The sequence below is a fragment of the Anser anser genome (assembly GCF_964211835.1).
Source record: "Anser anser genome assembly, chromosome: 23".
In the NCBI taxonomy this organism is placed as follows: Eukaryota; Metazoa; Chordata; class Aves; order Anseriformes; family Anatidae; genus Anser; species Anser anser.
In genome coordinates this window covers 7,805,470-7,831,822 of record NC_139744.1, presented here as the reverse complement: position 1 = coordinate 7,831,822, position 26,353 = coordinate 7,805,470, and the positions used below count along the sequence as shown (strand labels likewise).

At 47.0% G+C, this 26,353-nt stretch overlaps 4 long non-coding RNA genes across 4 annotated transcripts in view; 2 read left to right on the top strand and 2 right to left on the bottom strand.

Moving 5' to 3' along the window:
- Positions 1-6,135, bottom strand: part of LOC310885460 — a 72,628-nt gene extending 66,493 nt beyond the window's left edge. Inside the window, exon 1 of the long non-coding RNA XR_014574815.1 lies at positions 5,682-6,135. This is a non-coding gene — a long non-coding RNA (uncharacterized lncRNA). The remainder of the gene's footprint in view (positions 1-5,681) is intronic.
- Positions 6,136-9,648: 3,513 nt separating this feature from the next.
- On the top strand, positions 9,649-23,449 carry LOC310885468. Its single transcript, XR_014574824.1, has 2 exons — positions 9,649-9,747; positions 20,429-23,449. It is a non-coding gene; the product is annotated as an uncharacterized lncRNA (long non-coding RNA).
- LOC310885467 lies at positions 9,710-20,626 on the bottom strand. Its single transcript, XR_014574823.1, has 2 exons — positions 20,527-20,626; positions 9,710-9,845 (listed from the first exon to the last, which is right to left on the bottom strand). It is a non-coding gene; the product is annotated as an uncharacterized lncRNA (long non-coding RNA).
- Positions 23,450-24,193: 744 nt separating the features above from the next.
- The window catches only part of LOC310885458, a 161,592-nt gene continuing 159,432 nt past the window's right edge, over positions 24,194-26,353 (top strand). The window contains exon 1 of the long non-coding RNA XR_014574811.1: positions 24,194-24,592. This is a non-coding gene — a long non-coding RNA (uncharacterized lncRNA). The remainder of the gene's footprint in view (positions 24,593-26,353) is intronic.

The following is a 26,353-nucleotide window of genomic DNA, read 5'->3' as shown; positions in this document are numbered from 1 at the left end:
ACATTATGCTAATAAATACACTTACAGCCATCATATTCCTAAACCCAAGCGCCCTAGGGCCATCCACAGAACTATTCCCCGTCATCCTAGCCACAAAAGTCCTCCTACTATCTTCTGGTTTCTTATGGGTCCGAGCTTCATACCCACGATTCCGATATGACCAACTAATGCACCTACTATGAAAAAACTTCCTACCCCTCACACTAGCTCTGTGCCTCTGACACATCAGCATACCTATCTGCTATGCAGGCCTACCTCCTTACATAAGGAAATGTGCCTGAACTACAAAGGGTCACTATGATAAAGTGAACATAGAGGTATAACAGCCCTCTCATTTCCTGTTGACCTTAGAAAAGTAGGAATTGAACCCACACAAGAGAAATCAAAATTCTCCATACTTCCCTTATATTATTTTCTAGTAGAGTCAGCTAATCAAGCTATCGGGCCCATACCCCGAAAATGATGGTTTAACCCCCTCCTCTACTAATGAACCCTTACGCGACCCCAATCATAACCTTCAGCCTCATCTTGGGCACCACAATCACAATTTCCAGCAACCACTGAGTTCTGGCCTGGACAGGACTGGAGATCAACGCACTAGCCATCATTCCCCTAATTGCCAAATCCCACCACCCACGAGCAGTAGAAGCCGCAACGAAATACTTCCTAACCCAAGCAGCTGCTTCCGCCCTGGTCCTATTCTCTAGCATAACCAATGCCTGAGTCACCGGCCAATGAGACATCACACAAATAAACCACCCAACCTCCTGTCTACTACTGACAGCAGCAATCGCTATTAAACTGGGCCTAGTGCCATTTCACTTCTGATTCCCAGAAGTACTACAAGGATCGCCACTAATAACAGCCCTGCTACTCTCGACCCTCATAAAATTCCCCCCACTAACCCTGCTCCTACTAACATCCAAATCCCTCGACCCAGCTCTACTCACCGCCATGGCCCTAGCCTCAACAGCACTAGGAGGCTGAATAGGACTGAACCAAACACAAACACGCAAAATCCTAGCCTTCTCGTCCATCTCCCACTTAGGCTGAATCGCCATCATCCTAGTTTACAGCCCCAAATTGGCCTTACTTACCTTCTACCTATACACAATCATAACATCAGCCGTATTCCTAGCCCTTAACAAAATCAAAGCCCTTAACCTATCCATGATCACAACCTCATGAACAAAAACCCCAGTGCTAAACGCCACCCTAATACTAGTACTTTTATCCCTAGCAGGCCTCCCCCCATTAACAGGCTTTATACCAAAGTGACTTATCATCCAAGAACTAACTAAACAGGAAATAACACCAGCAGCCATGGCAATTGCCATGCTATCACTGCTCAGCCTCTTCTTCTACCTACGCCTCGCATACCACTCAACAATTACCCTTCCCCCCAACTCCTCTAACCACATAAAACAATGATACACTAGCAAAGCCCCAAGCACACCTACTGCGGTCCTTGCCTCACTATCAATCCTCTTACTTCCCCTGTCCCCAATAATACATGCCATTGTCTAGAAACTTAGGATAACACCCCAAACCGAAGGCCTTCAAAGCCTTAAATAAGAGTTAAACCCTCTTAGTTTCTGCACATTAAGACTTACAGAATATTAACCTGTATCTTCTGAATGCAAGTCAGACGCTTTAATTAAGCTAAAGCCTCCCTAGACAGATGGGCTTCGATCCCACAAAACTCTAGTTAACAGCTAAATGCCTAAACCAATTGGCTTCTGCCTACAAAGACCCTGACGCACCCTAGTGCGCATCGATGAGCTTGCAACTCAACATGAATTTCACTACAGAGCCGATAAGAAGAGGAATTAAACCTCTGTAAAAAGGACTACAGCCTAACGCTTCAACACTCAGCCATCTTACCCGTCACCTTCATCAACCGATGACTATTTTCCACTAACCATAAGGATATTGGCACCCTGTACCTCATCTTCGGGGCATGAGCAGGAATAGTCGGCACCGCACTCAGCCTATTAATCCGCGCAGAACTAGGACAACCAGGAACTCTCCTAGGCGACGACCAAATTTACAATGTAATCGTTACCGCTCACGCCTTTGTAATAAGCTTCTTTATAGTCATACCCATCATGATCGGAGGATTCGGCAACTGATTAGTCCCCCTCATAATCGGTGCCCCCGACATAGCATTCCCGCGAATAAACAACATAAGCTTTTGACTCCTCCCCCCATCATTCCTCCTCCTACTAGCCTCATCCACTGTAGAAGCTGGCGCCGGCACAGGCTGAACTGTCTACCCTCCCCTAGCAGGTGACCTTGCCCACGCCGGAGCTTCAGTAGACCTGGCTATCTTCTCACTCCACTTAGCCGGTATCTCCTCCATCCTTGGGGCCATCAACTTTATCACCACAGCCATCAACATAAAACCCCCCGCACTCTCACAATACCAAACCCCACTATTTGTCTGATCCGTACTAATTACCGCCATCCTACTCCTTCTATCACTCCCCGTACTCGCCGCCGGTATTACAATATTACTAACTGATCGAAACCTAAACACCACATTCTTCGACCCCGCTGGAGGAGGAGACCCAATCCTGTACCAACACCTATTCTGATTCTTCGGACACCCAGAAGTCTATATTCTGATCCTACCGGGGTTCGGAATCATCTCACACGTAGTCACGTACTACTCAGGCAAAAAGGAGCCCTTCGGCTACATGGGAATAGTCTGAGCCATACTATCCATCGGCTTCCTAGGATTCATCGTCTGAGCTCACCACATGTTTACAGTAGGAATAGACGTTGATACCCGAGCCTACTTTACATCAGCCACTATAATCATTGCCATCCCTACCGGAATCAAAGTATTTAGCTGACTAGCCACCCTGCACGGAGGAACAATCAAATGAGACCCCCCCCCAATACTATGAGCTCTAGGATTTATCTTCCTATTTACCATCGGAGGATTAACAGGAATCGTTCTTGCAAACTCTTCCCTAGACATCGCCCTGCACGACACGTACTACGTAGTTGCCCACTTCCACTACGTCCTATCCATAGGCGCCGTCTTTGCCATTCTAGCAGGATTTACTCACTGATTCCCACTACTCACTGGGTTTACCCTACACCAAACATGAGCAAAAGCCCACTTCGGGGTAATATTTACAGGAGTAAACCTAACGTTCTTCCCCCAGCACTTCCTAGGCCTAGCAGGAATACCCCGACGATACTCGGACTATCCCGACGCCTACACACTATGAAACACCATTTCCTCCTAGTCCTAGGACTTAGAGAAACTCCAGTACTAAAAATAGTAAACACAAGCAATAATTTCATATACTTCACTCTCACTCACCACTCAACTATCAGCTAACCACACCCCCGTCCACATAGCTTAACACAAAGCATGGCACTGAAGTTGCCAAGATGGCATAAAACATGCCTGCGGACAAAAGACTTAGTCCTAACCTTACGGTTGGTTTTTGCTAAATATATACATGCAAGTATCCGCGCCCCAGTGTAAACGCCCTCGACCACCTACCCCCATACAGGCCTTGAGGAGCGGGTATCAGGCACACCCAAGTAGTAGCCCAAGACGCCTCGCTAAGCCACGCCCCCACGGGTATTCAGCAGTAATTAACATTAAGCAATGAGTGCAAACTTGACTTAGTTATAGCAACAGCCTAACTTCAAGGGTTGGTAAATCTTGTGCCAGCCACCGCGGTCATACAAGAAACCCAAATCAACCGTCCTATTGACACGGCGTAAAGAGTGGTAAAATGCCTATCCTAGCTAACTAAGATCAAAATGCAACTAAGCTGTCATAAGCCCAAGATGCACCTAAACACACCATTAAGATGATCTTAGGAACTAACGACTGATTTAAACCCACGAAAGCCAGGGCCCAAACTGGGATTAGATACCCCACTATGCCTGGCCCTAAATCTTGATACTTACTTTACCGAAGTATCCGCCAGAGAACTACGAGCACAAACGCTTAAAACTCTAAGGACTTGGCGGTGCCCCAAACCCACCTAGAGGAGCCTGTTCTACAATCGATAATCCCCGATTAACCCAACCACCCCTTGCCAACACAGCCTACATACCGCCGTCGCCAGCCCACCTCGAATGAGAGCACAACAGTGGACACAATAGCACCCCGCTAATAAGACAGGTCAAGGTATAGCCTATGGAGTGGAAGAAATGGGCTACATTCCCTATTCATAGGGCACACGGAAAGAAGCGTGAAACCACTTCTGGAAGGCGGATTTAGCAGTAAAGTGGGACAATAGAGCCTACTTTAAGCCGGCCCTGGGGCACGTACATGGTTAAACATGCCTGTTAGTAGTGTGGCGAGCCATAGTGGGAAGGCTAGGGCTATGTTCATAGATAGTTGGGTGGTTGGGGTGAATGTATATGGAAGGAGGCCTAGAAGGTTGATTGTAAGAAGTATGATTATTAGGGATGTAAATATTATGGCTCATTTGTGGCCATTTTTGTTGAGTGGGACTATTAGTTGTTTTGTGATTAGGTGAAGGAGTCATGTTTGGATAGTAGAAAGGCGGTTGTTGATTCATCGGTTGTTTGGGGACGGGAATAGTAGGGCTGGGAAGAGTAGGGATAGTAGGATTAAGGGGATGCCAAATAGATTGGGGCTGGAAAATTGGTCAAAGAAGCTTAGGTTCATGGTCAGGATCATGGTGTGGGTTTGGTAGTGAGGGAGGTCTTATTTGATGGGGGGTTGGTTGTGGTGAAGGCTAGTAGTTTTGGTTGGATGAGGAGTGCTAGGGTTAATCAGGTTATAATTATGATTGAAAATCATGGTGCGGGGTTAAGCTGTGGCATATCATTAAGGAGGGGGAAGTCCCTCTTTGGCTAGCTTAAAAGGCTAGTGCTGTTGCATAGCTTCTTAATGATTAGGATGATGATAGAAGGGACGATCAGGCCTCGAAATGTGGGAGTGGGGTTGATTCTACTACAATGGGTATGTAGCTGTGATTAGCCCCGCAAATTTCTGAGCATTGTCCGTAAAAAATCCCAGGCCGGGTGGTAATGAATGAAGTTTGGTTTAGTCGGCCTGGGATTGCGTCTGTTTTAACTCCGAGCGTTGGGACTGCTCAGGAGTGGAGTACGTCTCCTGCAGTAATGATCACGCGGATGGGGGATTCTATTGGGATAACTACGCGGTGGTCAACTTCTAGCAGTCGGAAGTGGCCGTTGGGTAAGTCTGGGGTGGGCACTATGTAGGAGTCGAATGATAGGTCTTTGAAGTCTGTGTATTCGTAGCTTCAGTATCATTGGTGGCCGATGGCTTTTAGGGTGAGGTCTGGTTCGTCGATTTCGTCCATTATGTAGAGGATTTGTAGGGATGGGAGGGCGAGGAGTACCAGGACGATAGCAGGTAGGATTGTCCAGATCAGCTCTACTTCTTGGGCGTCTACAGCATTGGACGAGAGTTTTTCTGTTAGTATGTGGGCTAAAAGGTAGAGAACTAGGCTGCAGATAGCTAGGGCAACGATTAGGGCGTGGTCGTGGAATTCAACGAGTTCTTCTATGATGGGTGATGAGGCGTCTTGGAATCCTAGTTGGGAGTGGTTGGCCACATGAGATGTACAGGATTTTTACCTGTGATTTAGTCTTGACAAGGCTATGTAATTGGTTTACTAACGTCTCATAAGAAAGAAGCATGAGCGGTTAACCTCCTGGGAGACCCAGAAAACTTCACCCCAGCAAACCCGCTAGTAACCCCACCACACATCAAGCCAGAATGATACTTCCTATTCGCCTACGCCATCCTACGTTCAATCCCAAATAAACTAGGAGGCGTATTAGCACTGGCCGCCTCCGTACTGATCCTATTCCTAATCCCATTCCTGCACAAATCAAAACAACGAGCAATAACATTCCGACCACTCTCCCAGCTCCTATTCTGAGTACTAGTCGCCGACCTCCTCGTCCTAACATGAGTAGGAAGCCAACCCGTCGAACACCCATTCATCATCATCGGCCAACTCGCTTCAATCGCCTACTTCACTATCCTCCTATTTCTCCTCCCCGCCGCAAGCGCCCTAGGAAACAAAATACTCAACTGCTAAATACTCTAATAGTTTATAAAAACATTGGTCTTGTAAACCAAAGATTGAAGACTTACCACTTCTTAGAGTACCCCAAACTCAGAAAAAAAGGACTCAAACCTTTATCTCCAGCTCCCAAAGCTGGCATTTTCAATAAACTATTCTCTGACCCTAACCCCTAAACCGCCCGAATAGCACCCCGCGACAACCCCCGCACAAGCTCCAATACAACAAACAAAGTCAACAACAGCCCCCAACCCGCCACTAAAAACATCCCTGCCCCATGTGAATAAAACATGGAAACTCCACTAAAATCCGACCGAACAACAAACACCCCAACATTATTCACAGTAGAAACCCCGAACTTCCAAGCCCCCATAAACCCCCCAAACACCAACCCCCCAAAAACAATTGCCACAAACGCTACTGCACATCCAATCACCCGTCAATCCCCCCAAGCCCCAGGGAAAGGCTCCGCTGCTAAAGCTACTGAATAAACAAACACCACCAGCATACCCCCCAAATACACCATAAACAGCACTAAAGCCACGAACGAAACCCCAAGGCCCAGCAACCACCCGCACCCCGCCACAGACGCTAACACCAAACCAACAACCCCATAATACGGCGAAGGATTCGACGCCACACCCAAAACACCCACCGCAAAGCAAATCCCTAAAAAAAACATAAAATAAGTCATTATTCCTGCCCGGACACTACCCGAGGCCTGCGGCTCGAAAAGCCGCCATTGTTCTCAACTACAGGAACTAACCGCAAGCCCCCAATAATTCTACCCCATCTATGCCATTATGCTTAACCCCCCCCCCCTCCCCCCCCGAGGCGGGGGTATTTGGTTATGCATATTCGTGCATAAATTTATATACCCCATATACATACATACTATAGTACCAGTAATATACATTATATACGGACTATCTTATAAGCAGGTGCTAAACCCATACATGTACACGGCCATTAAACCCTTAAACACACTCCTACCAAACCACCCGGCATGAATGTTCTAGGACCATACCCCACAACACCCAATACAACTCCACTCAAGCGCATAACAAGACCCCATTTTAATGAATGCTCACAGGACATGCTCCAACAACAACTCTCCACCACATATCTCATGCAGTTCGTATCAGACGGATTTATTAATCGTACTCCTCACGTGAAATCAGCAACCCGTTGCACATAATGTCCGGTATGACTAGCTTCAGGCCCATACGTTCCCCCTAAACCCCTCGCCCTCCTCACATTTTTGCGCCTCTGGTTCCTCGGTCAGGGCCATCCATTGGGTTCACTCACCCCTCCTTGCCCTTCAAAGTGGCATCTGTGAGTACTTTCACCTTCTCAATGCGTAATCGCGGCATGTTCCAGCTTTTTGGCGCCTCTGGTTCCTCTTATTTTTTCCGGGGTTACCTCACAGGTGGCTATTCCCAGTGATCTCGGGGGTCCCACAATCTAAGCCTGGACACACCTGCCTCACGGCCTATCCTATATTTCAAGGGTCCCTCGATGAGACGGTTGGCGTATATGGGGAATCATCCTGACACTGATGCACTTTGACCACATTCAGTTAATGTTACCTCCACCCTCCGGGTTAAATGGGGCTATTGGATGAATGCTCGTTGGACATAGCACAAAACAACAAATCATTAAGCGCAACCCCTGCGCTTCACAAACTAAACCAGTAAACTTTCGCTAACCACCATGTAGCATAAACCTTCATCGCCCAATCCCAGCAAACTACCTCTAAAACTCCATTAATCATCCCTTCCATGACATCATCGGAACGATGTACATATACACACAAACACATACAAAATAACTTAAACTTATTAGAGAAACTCCAGTACTAAAAATAGTAAACACAAGCAATAATTTCATATACTTCACTCTCACTCACCACTCAACTATCAGCTAACCACACCCCCGTCCACATAGCTTAACACAAAGCATGGCACTGAAGTTGCCAAGATGGCATAAAACATGCCTGCGGACAAAAGACTTAGTCCTAACCTTACGGTTGGTTTTTGCTAAATATATACATGCAAGTATCCGCGCCCCAGTGTAAACGCCCTCGACCACCTACCCCCATACAGGCCTTGAGGAGCGGGTATCAGGCACACCCAAGTAGTAGCCCAAGACGCCTCGCTAAGCCACGCCCCCACGGGTATTCAGCAGTAATTAACATTAAGCAATGAGTGCAAACTTGACTTAGTTATAGCAACAGCCTAACTTCAAGGGTTGGTAAATCTTGTGCCAGCCACCGCGGTCATACAAGAAACCCAAATCAACCGTCCTATTGACACGGCGTAAAGAGTGGTAAAATGCCTATCCTAGCTAACTAAGATCAAAATGCAACTGAGCTGTCATAAGCCCAAGATGCACCTAAACACACCATTAAGATGATCTTAGGAACTAACGACTGATTTAAACCCACGAAAGCCAGGGCCCAAACTGGGATTAGATACCCCGCTATGCCTGGCCCTAAATCTTGATACTTACTTTACCGAAGTATCCGCCAGAGAACTACGAGCACAAACGCTTAAAACTCTAAGGACTTGGCGGTGCCCCAAACCCACCTAGAGGAGCCTGTTCTACAATCGATAATCCCCGATTAACCCAACCACCCCTTGCCAACACAGCCTACATACCGCCGTCGCCAGCCCACCTCGAATGAGAGCACAACAGTGGACACAATAGCACCCCGCTAATAAGACAGGTCAAGGTATAGCCTATGGAGTGGAAGAAATGGGCTACATTCCCTATTCATAGGGCACACGGAAAGAAGCGTGAAATCACTTCTGGAAGGTGGATTTAGCAGTAAAGTGGGACAATAGAGCCTACTTTAAGCCGGCCCTGGGGCACGTACATACCGCCCGTCACCCTCCTCAAAAGCCACATCCCACATAACTAATACCATAAATACGCTGAAGATGAGGTAAGTCGTAACAAGGTAAGTGTACCGGAAGGTGTACTTAGAATATCAAGACGTAGCTATAACACCAAAGCACTCAGCTTACACCTGAAAGATATCTACTAGACCGGATCGTCTTGAAGCCCCCCCTCTAGCTCAACCACACAAATAGTACACCAAAACTAAAGAATTTACTAAACTAATTAAAGTAAAGCATTTTACAGTCTTAGTATAGGCGATAGAAAAGACACTTAGACGCGATAGAGACCCCAGTACCGTAAGGGAAAGATGAAATAGCAGTGAAACAATCAAAGCGACAGACAGCAAAGATCAACCCTTGTACCTTTTGCATCATGGTTTAGCGAGAACAACCAAGCAAAGTGAACTAAAGTTTGCCCCCCCGAAACCCAAGCGAGCTACTTTCAAGCAGTTAAAGAGAGCGAACCCGTCTCTGTTGCAAAAGAGTGGGATGACTTGTCAGTAGAGGTGAAAAGCCAACCGAGCTGGGTGATAGCTGGTTACCTGTGAAACGAATCTAAGTTCCCCCTTAATCCTCCCTACCGGACATCCTGAACCCTAATGAGATGATTAAGAGCTATTTAATGGAGGGACAGCTCCATTAAAAAAGGACACAACCTCGACTAGCGGATAATTCTTACTACTGATCCTACCGTGGGCCCTAAAGCAGCCATCAAAAAAGAGTGCGTCAAAGCTCCACCACCTAAAAATACCAAAATAAGATGATTCCCTTATCACAAACAGGTCAACCTATGAATATAGGAGAATTAATGCTAAAATAAGTAACTCAGGGCCACACCCCTCTAACGGCGCAAGCTTACATAGAAACATTATTAACAGACCTAGACAGATACAAAAACCCCTACAAGACCACGTATTAACTAACCCTGTTAACCCGACTCAGGAGCGCCTATAAGAGCGATTAAAATCTGTGAAAGGAACTCGGCAAATTAATAAGGCCCGACTGTTTACCAAAAACATAGCCTTCAGCAAATTAAACAAGTATTGAAGGTGATGCCTGCCCGGTGACTTAGGTTTAACGGCCGCGGTATCCTAACCGTGCAAAGGTAGCGCAATCAATTGTCCCATAAATCGAGACTTGTATGAATGGCTAAACGAGGTCTTAACTGTCTCTCACAGATAATCAGTGAAATTGATCTCCCCGTGCAAAAGCGGGGATGTGAACATAAGACGAGAAGACCCTGTGGAACTTAAAAATCAACGACCACCGCGAATCCTCAATCAACCCCACTGGGGCCACTACCATCGCAGAGCCTGGTCGATATTTTTCGGTTGGGGCGACCTTGGAGGAGAACAAATCCTCCAAAAACAAGACCATACCTCTTTACCTAGAGCTACCCCTCAAAGTGCTAACAGTGACCAGACCCAATATAATTGATTAATGGACCAAGCTACCCCAGGGATAACAGCGCAATCCCCCTCAAGAGCCCATATCGACAGGGGGGTTTACGACCTCGATGTTGGATCAGGACATCCTAATGGTGCAGCCGCTATTAAGGGTTCGTTTGTTCAACGATTAACAGTCCTACGTGATCTGAGTTCAGACCGGAGCAATCCAGGTCGGTTTCTATCTATGACACACTCTCCCCAGTACGAAAGGACCGGGAAAGTGGGGCCAATACCACAAGCACGCCCCCCCCCTCTAAGCAGTGAAACCAACTAAACCGTGAAGAGGGCCTTCCCCCACCACTTTCAATCCTAGAAAAGGACCAGCTAGAGTGGCAGAGCCCGGCAAGTGCAGAAGGCTTAAGCCCTTTCCCCAGAGGTTCAAATCCTCTCCCTAGCTTCACCCATGATTCAAATAACAACACTAAGCTGCCTCATTATATCCCTCCTATACATCATCCCAATCCTGATTGCCGTAGCCTTCCTAACCCTAGTAGAACGGAAAATCCTAAGCTACATACAATCCCGCAAAGGCCCTAACGTTGTCGGGCCTTTTGGCCTACTTCAACCATTTGCGGACGGACTGAAACTATTTACCAAAGAGCCCATCCGACCCTCTACCTCTTCCCCACTTCTATTCATTCTGATACCAATACTAGCCCTTGTCCTAGCCCTCACCACTTGAGCACCACTACCACTCCCATTTCCCCTAGCAGATCTAAACCTCGGAGTTCTCTTCCTAATAGCCATGTCAAGCCTAGCCGTCTACTCAGTCCTATGATCAGGCTGAGCCTCGAACTCAAAATACGCACTAATCGGAGCCCTACGGGCAGTAGCACAGACCATTTCATACGAAGTGACACTGGCCATAATCCTGCTGTCAATAATCATACTAAGCGGAAGCTACACACTCAGCTCCTTTGCCGTCGCACAGGAGCCTCTATACTTCATTTTCTCCTCATGACCCCTAGCAATAATATGATACGTATCCACCCTAGCAGAGACAAACCGAGCTCCTTTTGACCTCACAGAGGGTGAATCTGAGCTAGTCTCAGGGTTTAACGTTGAATACGCCGCAGAACCCTTCGCCTTATTCTTCCTAGCTGAATATGCGAACATTATGCTAATAAATACACTTACAGCCATCATATTCCTAAACCCAAGCGCCCTAGGGCCACCCACAGAACTATTCCCCGTCATCCTAGCCACAAAAGTCCTCCTACTATCTTCTGGTTTCTTATGGGTCCGAGCTTCATACCCACGATTCCGATATGACCAACTAATGCACCTACTATGAAAAAACTTCCTACCCCTCACACTAGCTCTGTGCCTCTGACACATCAGCATACCTATCTGCTATGCAGGCCTACCTCCTTACATAAGGAAATGTGCCTGAACTACAAAGGGTCACTATGATAAAGTGAACATAGAGGTATAACAGCCCTCTCATTTCCTGTTGACCTTAGAAAAGTAGGAATTGAACCCACACAAGAGAAATCAAAATTCTCCATACTTCCCTTATATTATTTTCTAGTAGAGTCAGCTAATCAAGCTATCGGGCCCATACCCCGAAAATGATGGTTTAACCCCCTCCTCTACTAATGAACCCTTACGCGACCCCAATCATAACCTTCAGCCTCATCTTGGGCACCACAATCACAATTTCCAGCAACCACTGAGTTCTGGCCTGGACAGGACTGGAGATCAACACACTAGCCATCATTCCCCTAATTGCCAAATCCCACCACCCACGAGCAGTAGAAGCCGCAACGAAATACTTCCTAACCCAAGCAGCTGCTTCCGCCCTGGTCCTATTCTCTAGCATAACCAATGCCTGAGTCACCGGCCAATGAGACATCACACAAATAAACCACCCAACCTCCTGTCTACTACTGACAGCAGCAATCGCTATTAAACTGGGCCTAGTGCCATTTCACTTCTGATTCCCAGAAGTACTACAAGGATCGCCACTAATAACAGCCCTGCTACTCTCGACCCTCATAAAATTCCCCCCACTAACCCTGCTCCTACTAACATCCAAATCCCTCGACCCAGCTCTACTCACCGCCATGGCCCTAGCCTCAACAGCACTAGGAGGCTGAATAGGACTGAACCAAACACAAACACGCAAAATCCTAGCCTTCTCGTCCATCTCCCACTTAGGCTGAATCGCCATCATCCTAGTTTACAGCCCCAAATTGGCCTTACTTACCTTCTACCTATACACAATCATAACATCAGCCGTATTCCTAGCCCTTAACAAAATCAAAGCCCTTAACCTATCCATGATCACAACCTCATGAACAAAAACCCCAGTGCTAAACGCCACCCTAATACTAGTACTTTTATCCCTAGCAGGCCTCCCCCCATTAACAGGCTTTATACCAAAGTGACTTATCATCCAAGAACTAACTAAACAGGAAATAACACCAGCAGCCATGGCAATTGCCATGCTATCACTGCTCAGCCTCTTCTTCTACCTACGCCTCGCATACCACTCAACAATTACCCTTCCCCCCAACTCCTCTAACCACATAAAACAATGATACACTAGCAAAGCCCCAAGCACACCTACTGCGGTCCTTGCCTCACTATCAATCCTCTTACTTCCCCTGTCCCCAATAATACATGCCATTGTCTAGAAACTTAGGATAACACCCCAAACCGAAGGCCTTCAAAGCCTTAAATAAGAGTTAAACCCTCTTAGTTTCTGCACATTAAGACTTACAGAATATTAACCTGTATCTTCTGAATGCAAGTCAGACGCTTTAATTAAGCTAAAGCCTCCCTAGACAGATGGGCTTCGATCCCACAAAACTCTAGTTAACAGCTAAATGCCTAAACCAATTGGCTTCTGCCTACAAAGACCCTGACGCACCCTAGTGCGCATCGATGAGCTTGCAACTCAACATGAATTTCACTACAGAGCCGATAAGAAGAGGAATTAAACCTCTGTAAAAAGGACTACAGCCTAACGCTTCAACACTCAGCCATCTTACCCGTCACCTTCATCAACCGATGACTATTTTCCACTAACCATAAGGATATTGGCACCCTGTACCTCATCTTCGGGGCATGAGCAGGAATAGTCGGCACCGCACTCAGCCTATTAATCCGCGCAGAACTAGGACAACCAGGAACTCTCCTAGGCGACGACCAAATTTACAATGTAATCGTTACCGCTCACGCCTTTGTAATAAGCTTCTTTATAGTCATACCCATCATGATCGGAGGATTCGGCAACTGATTAGTCCCCCTCATAATCGGTGCCCCCGACATAGCATTCCCGCGAATAAACAACATAAGCTTTTGACTCCTCCCCCCATCATTCCTCCTCCTACTAGCCTCATCCACTGTAGAAGCTGGCGCCGGCACAGGCTGAACTGTCTACCCTCCCCTAGCAGGTGACCTTGCCCACGCCGGAGCTTCAGTAGACCTGGCTATCTTCTCACTCCACTTAGCCGGTATCTCCTCCATCCTTGGGGCCATCAACTTTATCACCACAGCCATCAACATAAAACCCCCCGCACTCTCACAATACCAAACCCCACTATTTGTCTGATCCGTACTAATTACCGCCATCCTACTCCTTCTATCACTCCCCGTACTCGCCGCCGGTATTACAATATTACTAACTGATCGAAACCTAAACACCACATTCTTCGACCCCGCTGGAGGAGGAGACCCAATCCTGTACCAACACCTATTCTGATTCTTCGGACACCCAGAAGTCTATATTCTGATCCTACCGGGGTTCGGAATCATCTCACACGTAGTCACGTACTACTCAGGCAAAAAGGAGCCCTTCGGCTACATGGGAATAGTCTGAGCCATACTATCCATCGGCTTCCTAGGATTCATCGTCTGAGCTCACCACATGTTTACAGTAGGAATAGACGTTGATACCCGAGCCTACTTTACATCAGCCACTATAATCATTGCCATCCCTACCGGAATCAAAGTATTTAGCTGACTAGCCACCCTGCACGGAGGAACAATCAAATGAGACCCCCCCCCAATACTATGAGCTCTAGGATTTATCTTCCTATTTACCATCGGAGGATTAACAGGAATCGTTCTTGCAAACTCTTCCCTAGACATCGCCCTGCACGACACGTACTACGTAGTTGCCCACTTCCACTACGTCCTATCCATAGGCGCCGTCTTTGCCATTCTAGCAGGATTTACTCACTGATTCCCACTACTCACTGGGTTTACCCTACACCAAACATGAGCAAAAGCCCACTTCGGGGTAATATTTACAGGAGTAAACCTAACGTTCTTCCCCCAGCACTTCCTAGGCCTAGCAGGAATACCCCGACGATACTCGGACTATCCCGACGCCTACACACTATGAAACACCATTTCCTCCTAGTCCTAGGACTTAGAGAAACTCCAGTACTAAAAATAGTAAACACAAGCAATAATTTCATATACTTCACTCTCACTCACCACTCAACTATCAGCTAACCACACCCCCGTCCACATAGCTTAACACAAAGCATGGCACTGAAGTTGCCAAGATGGCATAAAACATGCCTGCGGACAAAAGACTTAGTCCTAACCTTACGGTTGGTTTTTGCTAAATATATACATGCAAGTATCCGCGCCCCAGTGTAAACGCCCTCGACCACCTACCCCCATACAGGCCTTGAGGAGCGGGTATCAGGCACACCCAAGTAGTAGCCCAAGACGCCTCGCTAAGCCACGCCCCCACGGGTATTCAGCAGTAATTAACATTAAGCAATGAGTGCAAACTTGACTTAGTTATAGCAACAGCCTAACTTCAAGGGTTGGTAAATCTTGTGCCAGCCACCGCGGTCATACAAGAAACCCAAATCAACCGTCCTATTGACACGGCGTAAAGAGTGGTAAAATGCCTATCCTAGCTAACTAAGATCAAAATGCAACTAAGCTGTCATAAGCCCAAGATGCACCTAAACACACCATTAAGATGATCTTAGGAACTAACGACTGATTTAAACCCACGAAAGCCAGGGCCCAAACTGGGATTAGATACCCCACTATGCCTGGCCCTAAATCTTGATACTTACTTTACCGAAGTATCCGCCAGAGAACTACGAGCACAAACGCTTAAAACTCTAAGGACTTGGCGGTGCCCCAAACCCACCTAGAGGAGCCTGTTCTACAATCGATAATCCCCGATTAACCCAACCACCCCTTGCCAACACAGCCTACATACCGCCGTCGCCAGCCCACCTCGAATGAGAGCACAACAGTGGACACAATAGCACCCCGCTAATAAGACAGGTCAAGGTATAGCCTATGGAGTGGAAGAAATGGGCTACATTCCCTATTCATAGGGCACACGGAAAGAAGCGTGAAACCACTTCTGGAAGGCGGATTTAGCAGTAAAGTGGGACAATAGAGCCTACTTTAAGCCGGCCCTGGGGCACGTACATGGTTAAACATGCCTGTTAGTAGTGTGGCGAGCCATAGTGGGAAGGCTAGGGCTATGTTCATAGATAGTTGGGTGGTTGGGGTGAATGTATATGGAAGGAGGCCTAGAAGGTTGATTGTAAGAAGTATGATTATTAGGGATGTAAATATTATGGCTCATTTGTGGCCATTTTTGTTGAGTGGGACTATTAGTTGTTTTGTGATTAGGTGAAGGAGTCATGTTTGGATAGTAGAAAGGCGGTTGTTGATTCATCGGTTGTTTGGGGACGGGAATAGTAGGGCTGGGAAGAGTAGGGATAGTAGGATTAAGGGGATGCCAAATAGATTGGGGCTGGAAAATTGGTCAAAGAAGCTTAGGTTCATGGTCAGGATCATGGTGTGGGTTTGGTAGTGAGGGAGGTCTTATTTGATGGGGGGTTGGTTGTGGTGAAGGCTAGTAGTTTTGGTTGGATGAGGAGTGCTAGGGTTAATCAGGTTATAATTATGATTGAAAATCATGGTGCGGGGTTAAGCTGTGGCATATCATTAAGGAGGGGGAAGTCCCTCTTTGGCTAGCTTAAAAGGCTAGTGCTGTTGCATAGCTTCTTAATGATTAGGATGATGATAGAAGGGACGATCAGGCCTCGAAATGTGGGAGTGGGGTTGATTCTACTACAATGGGTATGTAGCTGTGATTAGCCCCGCAAATTTCTGAGCATTGTCCGTAAAAAATCCCAGGCCGGGTGGTAATGAATGAAGTTTGGTTTAGTCGGCCTGGGATTGCGTCTGTTTTAACTCCGAGCGTTGGGACTGCTCAGGAGTGGAGTACGTCTCCTGCAGTAATGATCACGCGGATGGGGGATTCTATTGGGATAACTACGCGGTGGTCAACTTCTAGCAGTCGGAAGTGGCCGTTGGGTAAGTCTGGGGTGGGCACTATGTAGGAGTCGAATGATAGGTCTTTGAAGTCTGTGTATTCGTAGCTTCAGTATCATTGGTGGCCGATGGCTTTTAGGGTGAGGTCTGGTTCGTCGATTTCGTCCATTATGTAGAGGATTTGTAGGGATGGGAGGGCGAGGAGTACCAGGACGATAGCAGGTAGGATTGTCCAGATCAGCTCTACTTCTTGGGCGTCTACAGCATTGGACGAGAGTTTTTCTGTTAGTATGTGGGCTAAAAGGTAGAGAACTAGGCTGCAGATAGCTAGGGCAACGATTAGGGCGTGGTCGTGGAATTCAACGAGTTCTTCTATGATGGGTGATGAGGCGTCTTGGAATCCTAGTTGGGAGTGGTTGGCCACATGAGATGTACAGGATTTTTACCTGTGATTTAGTCTTGACAAGGCTATGTAATTGGTTTACTAACGTCTCATAAGAAAGAAGCATGAGCGGTTAATGCAGTTGGCTTGAAACCAGCATGTGAGGGTTCGATTCCTTCCTTTCTTGTACTTGGACGAAGGCCGGTTCCTCGAAAGTATGGTATGGGGGAGGGCAGCCGTGGATTCATTCAACGTTTGTGGTAGTTAGTTCTGGTTGTAGGACTTTTCGTTTGGCCGGAAAGGCTTCTCAGATGATGAATATTAGTATGATTACGGCTACTATTGAGATTAGGGAGCCGATGGAGGAAATGGTGTTTCATAGTGTGTAGGCGTCGGGATAGTCCGAGTATCGTCGGGGTATTCCTGCTAGGCCTAGGAAGTGCTGGGGGAAGAACGTTAGGTTTACTCCTGTAAATATTACCCCGAAGTGGGCTTTTGCTCATGTTTGGTGTAGGGTAAACCCAGTGAGTAGTGGGAATCAGTGAGTAAATCCTGCTAGAGGCCATCCTAGTATAGGTAGAAGGTAAGTAAGGCCAATTTGGGGCTGTAAACTAGGATGATGGCGATTCAGCCTAAGTGGGAGATGGACGAGAAGGCTAGGATTTTGCGTGTTTGTGTTTGGTTCAGTCCTATTCAGCCTCCTAGTGCTGTTGAGGCTAGGGCCATGGCGGTGAGTAGAGCTGGGTCGAGGGATTTGGATGTTAGTAGGAGCAGGGTTAGTGGGGGGAATTTTATGAGGGTCGAGAGTAGCAGGGCTGTTATTAGTGGCGATCCTTGTAGTACTTCTGGGAATCAGAAGTGAAATGGCACTAGGCCCAGTTTAATAGCGATTGCTGCTGTCAGTAGTAGACAGGAGGTTGGGTGGTTTATTTGTGTGATGTCTCATTGGCCAGTGACTCAGGCATTGGTTATGCTAGAGAATAGGACCAGGGCGGAAGCAGCTGCTTGGGTTAGGAAGTATTTCGTTGCGGCTTCTACTGCTCGTGGGTGGTGGGATTTGGCAATTAGGGGAATGATGGCTAGTGTGTTGATCTCCAGTCCTGTCCAGGCCAGAACTCAGTGGTTGCTGGAAATTGTGATTGTGGTGCCCAAGATGAGGCTGAAGGTTATGATTGGGGTCGCGTAAGGGTTCATTAGTAGAGGAGGGGGTTAAACCATCATTTTCGGGGTATGGGCCCGATAGCTTGATTAGCTGACTCTACTAGAAAATAATATAAGGGAAGTATGGAGAATTTTGATTTCTCTTGTGTGGGTTCAATTCCTACTTTTCTAAGGTCAACAGGAAATGAGAGGGCTGTTATACCTCTATGTTCACTTTATCATAGTGACCCTTTGTAGTTCAGGCACATTTCCTTATGTAAGGAGGTAGGCCTGCATAGCAGATAGGTATGCTGATGTGTCAGAGGCACAGAGCTAGTGTGAGGGGTAGGAAGTTTTTTCATAGTAGGTGCATTAGTTGGTCATATCGGAATCGTGGGTATGAAGCTCGGACCCATAAGAAACCAGAAGATAGTAGGAGGACTTTTGTGGCTAGGATGACGGGGAATAGTTCTGTGGGTGGCCCTAGGGCGCTTGGGTTTAGGAATATGATGGCTGTAAGTGTATTTATTAGCATAATGTTCGCATATTCAGCTAGGAAGAATAAGGCGAAGGGTTCTGCGGCGTATTCAACGTTAAACCCTGAGACTAGCTCAGATTCACCCTCTGTGAGGTCAAAAGGAGCTCGGTTTGTCTCTGCTAGGGTGGATACGTATCATATTATTGCTAGGGGTCATGAGGAGAAAATGAAGTATAGAGGCTCCTGTGCGACGGCAAAGGAGCTGAGTGTGTAGCTTCCGCTTAGTATGATTATTGATAGCAGGATTATGGCCAGTGTCACTTCGTATGAAATGGTCTGTGCTACTGCCCGTAGGGCTCCGATTAGTGCGTATTTTGAGTTCGAGGCTCAGCCTGATCATAGGACTGAGTAGACGGCTAGGCTTGACATGGCTATTAGGAAGAGAACTCCGAGGTTTAGATCTGCTAGGGGAAATGGGAGTGGTAGTGGTGCTCAAGTGGTGAGGGCTAGGACAAGGGCTAGTATTGGTATCAGAATGAATAGAAGTGGGGAAGAGGTAGAGGGTCGGATGGGCTCTTTGGTAAATAGTTTCAGTCCGTCCGCAAATGGTTGAAGTAGGCCAAAAGGCCCGACAACGTTAGGGCCTTTGCGGGATTGTATGTAGCTTAGGATTTTCCGTTCTACTAGGGTTAGGAAGGCTACGGCAATCAGGATTGGGATGATGTATAGGAGGGATATAATGAGGCAGCTTAGTGTTGTTATTTGAATCATGGGTGAAGCTAGGGAGAGGATTTGAACCTCTGGGGAAAGGGCTTAAGCCTTCTGCACTTGCCGGGCTCTGCCACTCTAGCTGGTCCTTTTCTAGGATTGAAAGTGGTGGGGGAAGGCCCTCTTCACGGTTTAGTTGGTTTCACTGCTTAGAGGGGGGGGGCGTGCTTGTGGTATTGGCCCCACTTTCCCGGTCCTTTCGTACTGGGGAGAGTGTGTCATAGATAGAAACCGACCTGGATTGCTCCGGTCTGAACTCAGATCACGTAGGACTGTTAATCGTTGAACAAACGAACCCTTAATAGCGGCTGCACCATTAGGATGTCCTGATCCAACATCGAGGTCGTAAACCCCCCTGTCGATATGGGCTCTTGAGGGGGATTGCGCTGTTATCCCTGGGGTAGCTTGGTCCATTAATCAATTATATTGGGTCTGGTCACTGTTAGCACTTTGAGGGGTAGCTCTAGGTAAAGAGGTATGGTCTTGTTTTTGGAGGATTTGTTCTCCTCCAAGGTCGCCCCAACCGAAAAATATCGACCAGGCTCTGCGATGGTAGTGGCCCCAGTGGGGTTGATTGAGGATTCACGGTGGTCGTTGATTTTTAAGTTCCACAGGGTCTTCTCGTCTTATGTTCACATCCCCGCTTTTGCACGGGGAGATCAATTTCACTGATTATCTGTGAGAGACAGTTAAGACCTCGTTTAGCCATTCATACAAGTCTCGATTTATGGGACAATTGATTGCGCTACCTTTGCACGGTTAGGATACCGCGGCCGTTAAACCTAAGTCACCGGGCAGGCATCACCTTCAATACTTGTTTAATTTGCTGAAGGCTATGTTTTTGGTAAACAGTCGGGCCTTATTAATTTGCCGAGTTCCTTTCACAGATTTTAATCGCTCTTATAGGCGCTCCTGAGTCGGGTTAACAGGGTTAGTTAATACGTGGTCTTGTAGGGGTTTTTGTATCTGTCTAGGTCTGTTAATAATGTTTCTATGTAAGCTTGCGCCGTTAGAGGGGTGTGGCCCTGAGTTACTTATTTTAGCATTAATTCTCCTATATTCATAGGTTGACCTGTTTGTGATAAGGGAATCATCTTATTTTGGTATTTTTAGGTGGTGGAGCTTTGACGCACTCTTTTTTGATGGCTGCTTTAGGGCCCACGGTAGGATCAGTAGTAAGAATTATCCGCTAGTCGAGGTTGTGTCCTTTTTTAATGGAGCTGTCCCTCCATTAAATAGCTCTTAATCATCTCATTAGGGTTCAGGATGTCCGGTAGGGAGGATTAAGGGGGAACTTAGATTCGTTTCACAGGTAACCAGCTATCACCCAGCTCGGTTGGCTTTTCACCTCTACTGACAAGTCATCCCACTCTTTTGCAACAGAGACGGGTTCGCTCTCTTTAACTGCTTGAAAGTAGCTCGCTTGGGTTTCGGGGGGGCAAACTTTAGTTCACTTTGCTTGGTTGTTCTCGCTAAACCATGATGCAAAAGGTACAAGGGTTGATCTTTGCTGTCTGTCGCTTTGATTGTTTCACTGCTATTTCATCTTTCCCTTACGGTACTGGGGTCTCTATCGCGTCTAAGTGTCTTTTCTATCGCCTATACTAAGACTGTAAAATGCTTTACTTTAATTAGTTTAGTAAATTCTTTAGTTTTGGTGTACTATTTGTGTGGTTGAGCTAGAGGGGGGGCTTCAAGACGATCCGGTCTAGTAGATATCTTTCAGGTGTAAGCTGAGTGCTTTGGTGTTATAGCTACGTCTTGATATTCTAAGTACACCTTCCGGTACACTTACCTTGTTACGACTTACCTCATCTTCAGCGTATTTATGGTATTAGTTATGTGGGATGTGGCTTTTGAGGAGGGTGACGGGCGGTATGTACGTGCCCCAGGGCCGGCTTAAAGTAGGCTCTATTGTCCCACTTTACTGCTAAATCCGCCTTCCAGAAGTGATTTCACGCTTCTTTCCGTGTGCCCTATGAATAGGGAATGTAGCCCATTTCTTCCACTCCATAGGCTATACCTTGACCTGTCTTATTAGCGGGGTGCTATTGTGTCCACTGTTGTGCTCTCATTCGAGGTGGGCTGGCGACGGCGGTATGTAGGCTGTGTTGGCAAGGGGTGGTTGGGTTAATCGGGGATTATCGATTGTAGAACAGGCTCCTCTAGGTGGGTTTGGGGCACCGCCAAGTCCTTAGAGTTTTAAGCGTTTGTGCTCGTAGTTCTCTGGCGGATACTTCGGTAAAGTAAGTATCAAGATTTAGGGCCAGGCATAGCGGGGTATCTAATCCCAGTTTGGGCCCTGGCTTTCGTGGGTTTAAATCAGTCGTTAGTTCCTAAGATCATCTTAATGGTGTGTTTAGGTGCATCTTGGGCTTATGACAGCTCAGTTGCATTTTGATCTTAGTTAGCTAGGATAGGCATTTTACCACTCTTTACGCCGTGTCAATAGGACGGTTGATTTGGGTTTCTTGTATGACCGCGGTGGCTGGCACAAGATTTACCAACCCTTGAAGTTAGGCTGTTGCTATAACTAAGTCAAGTTTGCACTCATTGCTTAATGTTAATTACTGCTGAATACCCGTGGGGGCGTGGCTTAGCGAGGCGTCTTGGGCTACTACTTGGGTGTGCCTGATACCCGCTCCTCAAGGCCTGTATGGGGGTAGGTGGTCGAGGGCGTTTACACTGGGGCGCGGATACTTGCATGTATATATTTAGCAAAAACCAACCGTAAGGTTAGGACTAAGTCTTTTGTCCGCAGGCATGTTTTATGCCATCTTGGCAACTTCAGTGCCATGCTTTGTGTTAAGCTATGTGGACGGGGGTGTGGTTAGCTGATAGTTGAGTGGTGAGTGAGAGTGAAGTATATGAAATTATTGCTTGTGTTTACTATTTTTAGTACTGGAGTTTCTCTAATAAGTTTAAGTTATTTTGTATGTGTTTGTGTGTATATGTACATCGTTCCGATGATGTCATGGAAGGGATGATTAATGGAGTTTTAGAGGTAGTTTGCTGGGATTGGGCGATGAAGGTTTATGCTACATGGTGGTTAGCGAAAGTTTACTGGTTTAGTTTGTGAAGCGCAGGGGTTGCGCTTAATGATTTGTTGTTTTGTGCTATGTCCAACGAGCATTCATCCAATAGCCCCATTTAACCCGGAGGGTGGAGGTAACATTAACTGAATGTGGTCAAAGTGCATCAGTGTCAGGATGATTCCCCATATACGCCAACCGTCTCATCGAGGGACCCTTGAAATATAGGATAGGCCGTGAGGCAGGTGTGTCCAGGCTTAGATTGTGGGACCCCCGAGATCACTGGGAATAGCCACCTGTGAGGTAACCCCGGAAAAAATAAGAGGAACCAGAGGCGCCAAAAAGCTGGAACATGCCGCGATTACGCATTGAGAAGGTGAAAGTACTCACAGATGCCACTTTGAAGGGCAAGGAGGGGTGAGTGAACCCAATGGATGGCCCTGACCGAGGAACCAGAGGCGCAAAAATGTGAGGAGGGCGAGGGGTTTAGGGGGAACGTATGGGCCTGAAGCTAGTCATACCGGACATTATGTGCAACGGGTTGCTGATTTCACGTGAGGAGTACGATTAATAAATCCGTCTGATACGAACTGCATGAGATATGTGGTGGAGAGTTGTTGTTGGAGCATGTCCTGTGAGCATTCATTAAAATGGGGTCTTGTTATGCGCTTGAGTGGAGTTGTATTGGGTGTTGTGGGGTATGGTCCTAGAACATTCATGCCGGGTGGTTTGGTAGGAGTGTGTTTAAGGGTTTAATGGCCGTGTACATGTATGGGTTTAGCACCTGCTTATAAGATAGTCCGTATATAATGTATATTACTGGTACTATAGTATGTATGTATATGGGGTATATAAATTTATGCACGAATATGCATAACCAAATACCCCCGCCTCGGGGGGGGAGGGGGGGGGGGTTAAGCATAATGGCATAGATGGGGTAGAATTATTGGGGGCTTGCGGTTAGTTCCTGTAGTTGAGAACAATGGCGGCTTTTCGAGCCGCAGGCCTCGGGTAGTGTCCGGGCAGGAATAATGACTTATTTTATGTTTTTTTTAGGGATTTGCTTTGCGGTGGGTGTTTTGGGTGTGGCGTCGAATCCTTCGCCGTATTATGGGGTTGTTGGTTTGGTGTTAGCGTCTGTGGCGGGGTGCGGGTGGTTGCTGGGCCTTGGGGTTTCGTTCGTGGCTTTAGTGCTGTTTATGGTGTATTTGGGGGGTATGCTGGTGGTGTTTGTTTATTCAGTAGCTTTAGCAGCGGAGCCTTTCCCTGGGGCTTGGGGGGATTGACGGGTGATTGGATGTGCAGTAGCGTTTGTGGCAATTGTTTTTGGGGGGTTGGTGTTTGGGGGGTTTATGGGGGCTTGGAAGTTCGGGGTTTCTACTGTGAATAATGTTGGGGTGTTTGTTGTTCGGTCGGATTTTAGTGGAGTTTCCATGTTTTATTCACATGGGGCAGGGATGTTTTTAGTGGCGGGTTGGGGGCTGTTGTTGACTTTGTTTGTTGTATTGGAGCTTGTGCGGGGGTTGTCGCGGGGTGCTATTCGGGCGGTTTAGGGGTTAGGGTCAGAGAATAGTTTATTGAAAATGCCAGCTTTGGGAGCTGGAGATAAAGGTTTGAGTCCTTTTTTTCTGAGTTTGGGGTACTCTAAGAAGTGGTAAGTCTTCAATCTTTGGTTTACAAGACCAATGTTTTTATAAACTATTAGAGTATTTAGCAGTTGAGTATTTTGTTTCCTAGGGCGCTTGCGGCGGGGAGGAGAAATAGGAGGATAGTGAAGTAGGCGATTGAAGCGAGTTGGCCGATGATGATGAATGGGTGTTCGACGGGTTGGCTTCCTACTCATGTTAGGACGAGGAGGTCGGCGACTAGTACTCAGAATAGGAGCTGGGAGAGTGGTCGGAATGTTATTGCTCGTTGTTTTGATTTGTGCAGGAATGGGATTAGGAATAGGATCAGTACGGAGGCGGCCAGTGCTAATACGCCTCCTAGTTTATTTGGGATTGAACGTAGGATGGCGTAGGCGAATAGGAAGTATCATTCTGGCTTGATGTGTGGTGGGGTTACTAGCGGGTTTGCTGGGGTGAAGTTTTCTGGGTCTCCCAGGAGGTTAACCGCTCATGCTTCTTTCTTATGAGACGTTAGTAAACCAATTACATAGCCTTGTCAAGACTAAATCACAGGTAAAAATCCTGTACATCTCATGTGGCCAACCACTCCCAACTAGGATTCCAAGACGCCTCATCACCCATCATAGAAGAACTCGTTGAATTCCACGACCACGCCCTAATCGTTGCCCTAGCTATCTGCAGCCTAGTTCTCTACCTTTTAGCCCACATACTAACAGAAAAACTCTCGTCCAATGCTGTAGACGCCCAAGAAGTAGAGCTGATCTGGACAATCCTACCTGCTATCGTCCTGGTACTCCTCGCCCTCCCATCCCTACAAATCCTCTACATAATGGACGAAATCGACGAACCAGACCTCACCCTAAAAGCCATCGGCCACCAATGATACTGAAGCTACGAATACACAGACTTCAAAGACCTATCATTCGACTCCTACATAGTGCCCACCCCAGACTTACCCAACGGCCACTTCCGACTGCTAGAAGTTGACCACCGCGTAGTTATCCCAATAGAATCCCCCATCCGCGTGATCATTACTGCAGGAGACGTACTCCACTCCTGAGCAGTCCCAACGCTCGGAGTTAAAACAGACGCAATCCCAGGCCGACTAAACCAAACTTCATTCATTACCACCCGGCCTGGGATTTTTTACGGACAATGCTCAGAAATTTGCGGGGCTAATCACAGCTACATACCCATTGTAGTAGAATCAACCCCACTCCCACATTTCGAGGCCTGATCGTCCCTTCTATCATCATCCTAATCATTAAGAAGCTATGCAACAGCACTAGCCTTTTAAGCTAGCCAAAGAGGGACTTCCCCCTCCTTAATGATATGCCACAGCTTAACCCCGCACCATGATTTTCAATCATAATTATAACCTGATTAACCCTAGCACTCCTCATCCAACCAAAACTACTAGCCTTCACCACAACCAACCCCCCATCAAATAAGACCTCCCTCACTACCAAACCCACACCATGATCCTGACCATGAACCTAAGCTTCTTTGACCAATTTTCCAGCCCCAATCTATTTGGCATCCCCTTAATCCTACTATCCCTACTCTTCCCAGCCCTACTATTCCCGTCCCCAAACAACCGATGAATCAACAACCGCCTTTCTACTATCCAAACATGACTCCTTCACCTAATCACAAAACAACTAATAGTCCCACTCAACAAAAATGGCCACAAATGAGCCATAATATTTACATCCCTAATAATCATACTTCTTACAATCAACCTTCTAGGCCTCCTTCCATATACATTCACCCCAACCACCCAACTATCTATGAACATAGCCCTAGCCTTCCCACTATGGCTCGCCACACTACTAACAGGCCTACGAAACCAACCATCAGCCTCTTTAGCCCACCTATTACCCGAAGGTACCCCTACACCCCTAATCCCCGCACTAATCCTGATCGAAACAACCAGCCTACTAATCCGCCCCCTAGCCCTCGGAGTCCGCCTTACAGCCAACCTTACAGCAGGACACTTACTCATCCAACTCATCTCTACAGCCTCCATTGCATTAATACCCACCCTTCCTGCAGTATCCATCCTAACAATAATCATCCTACTACTCCTAACCATCCTAGAAGTAGCAGTAGCCATAATCCAGGCCTACGTCTTCGTGCTCCTTCTAAGCCTATACTTACAAGAAAACATCTAATGGCACACCAAGCACACTCATACCACATAGTTGACCCAAGCCCTTGACCAATCTTCGGGGCAGCC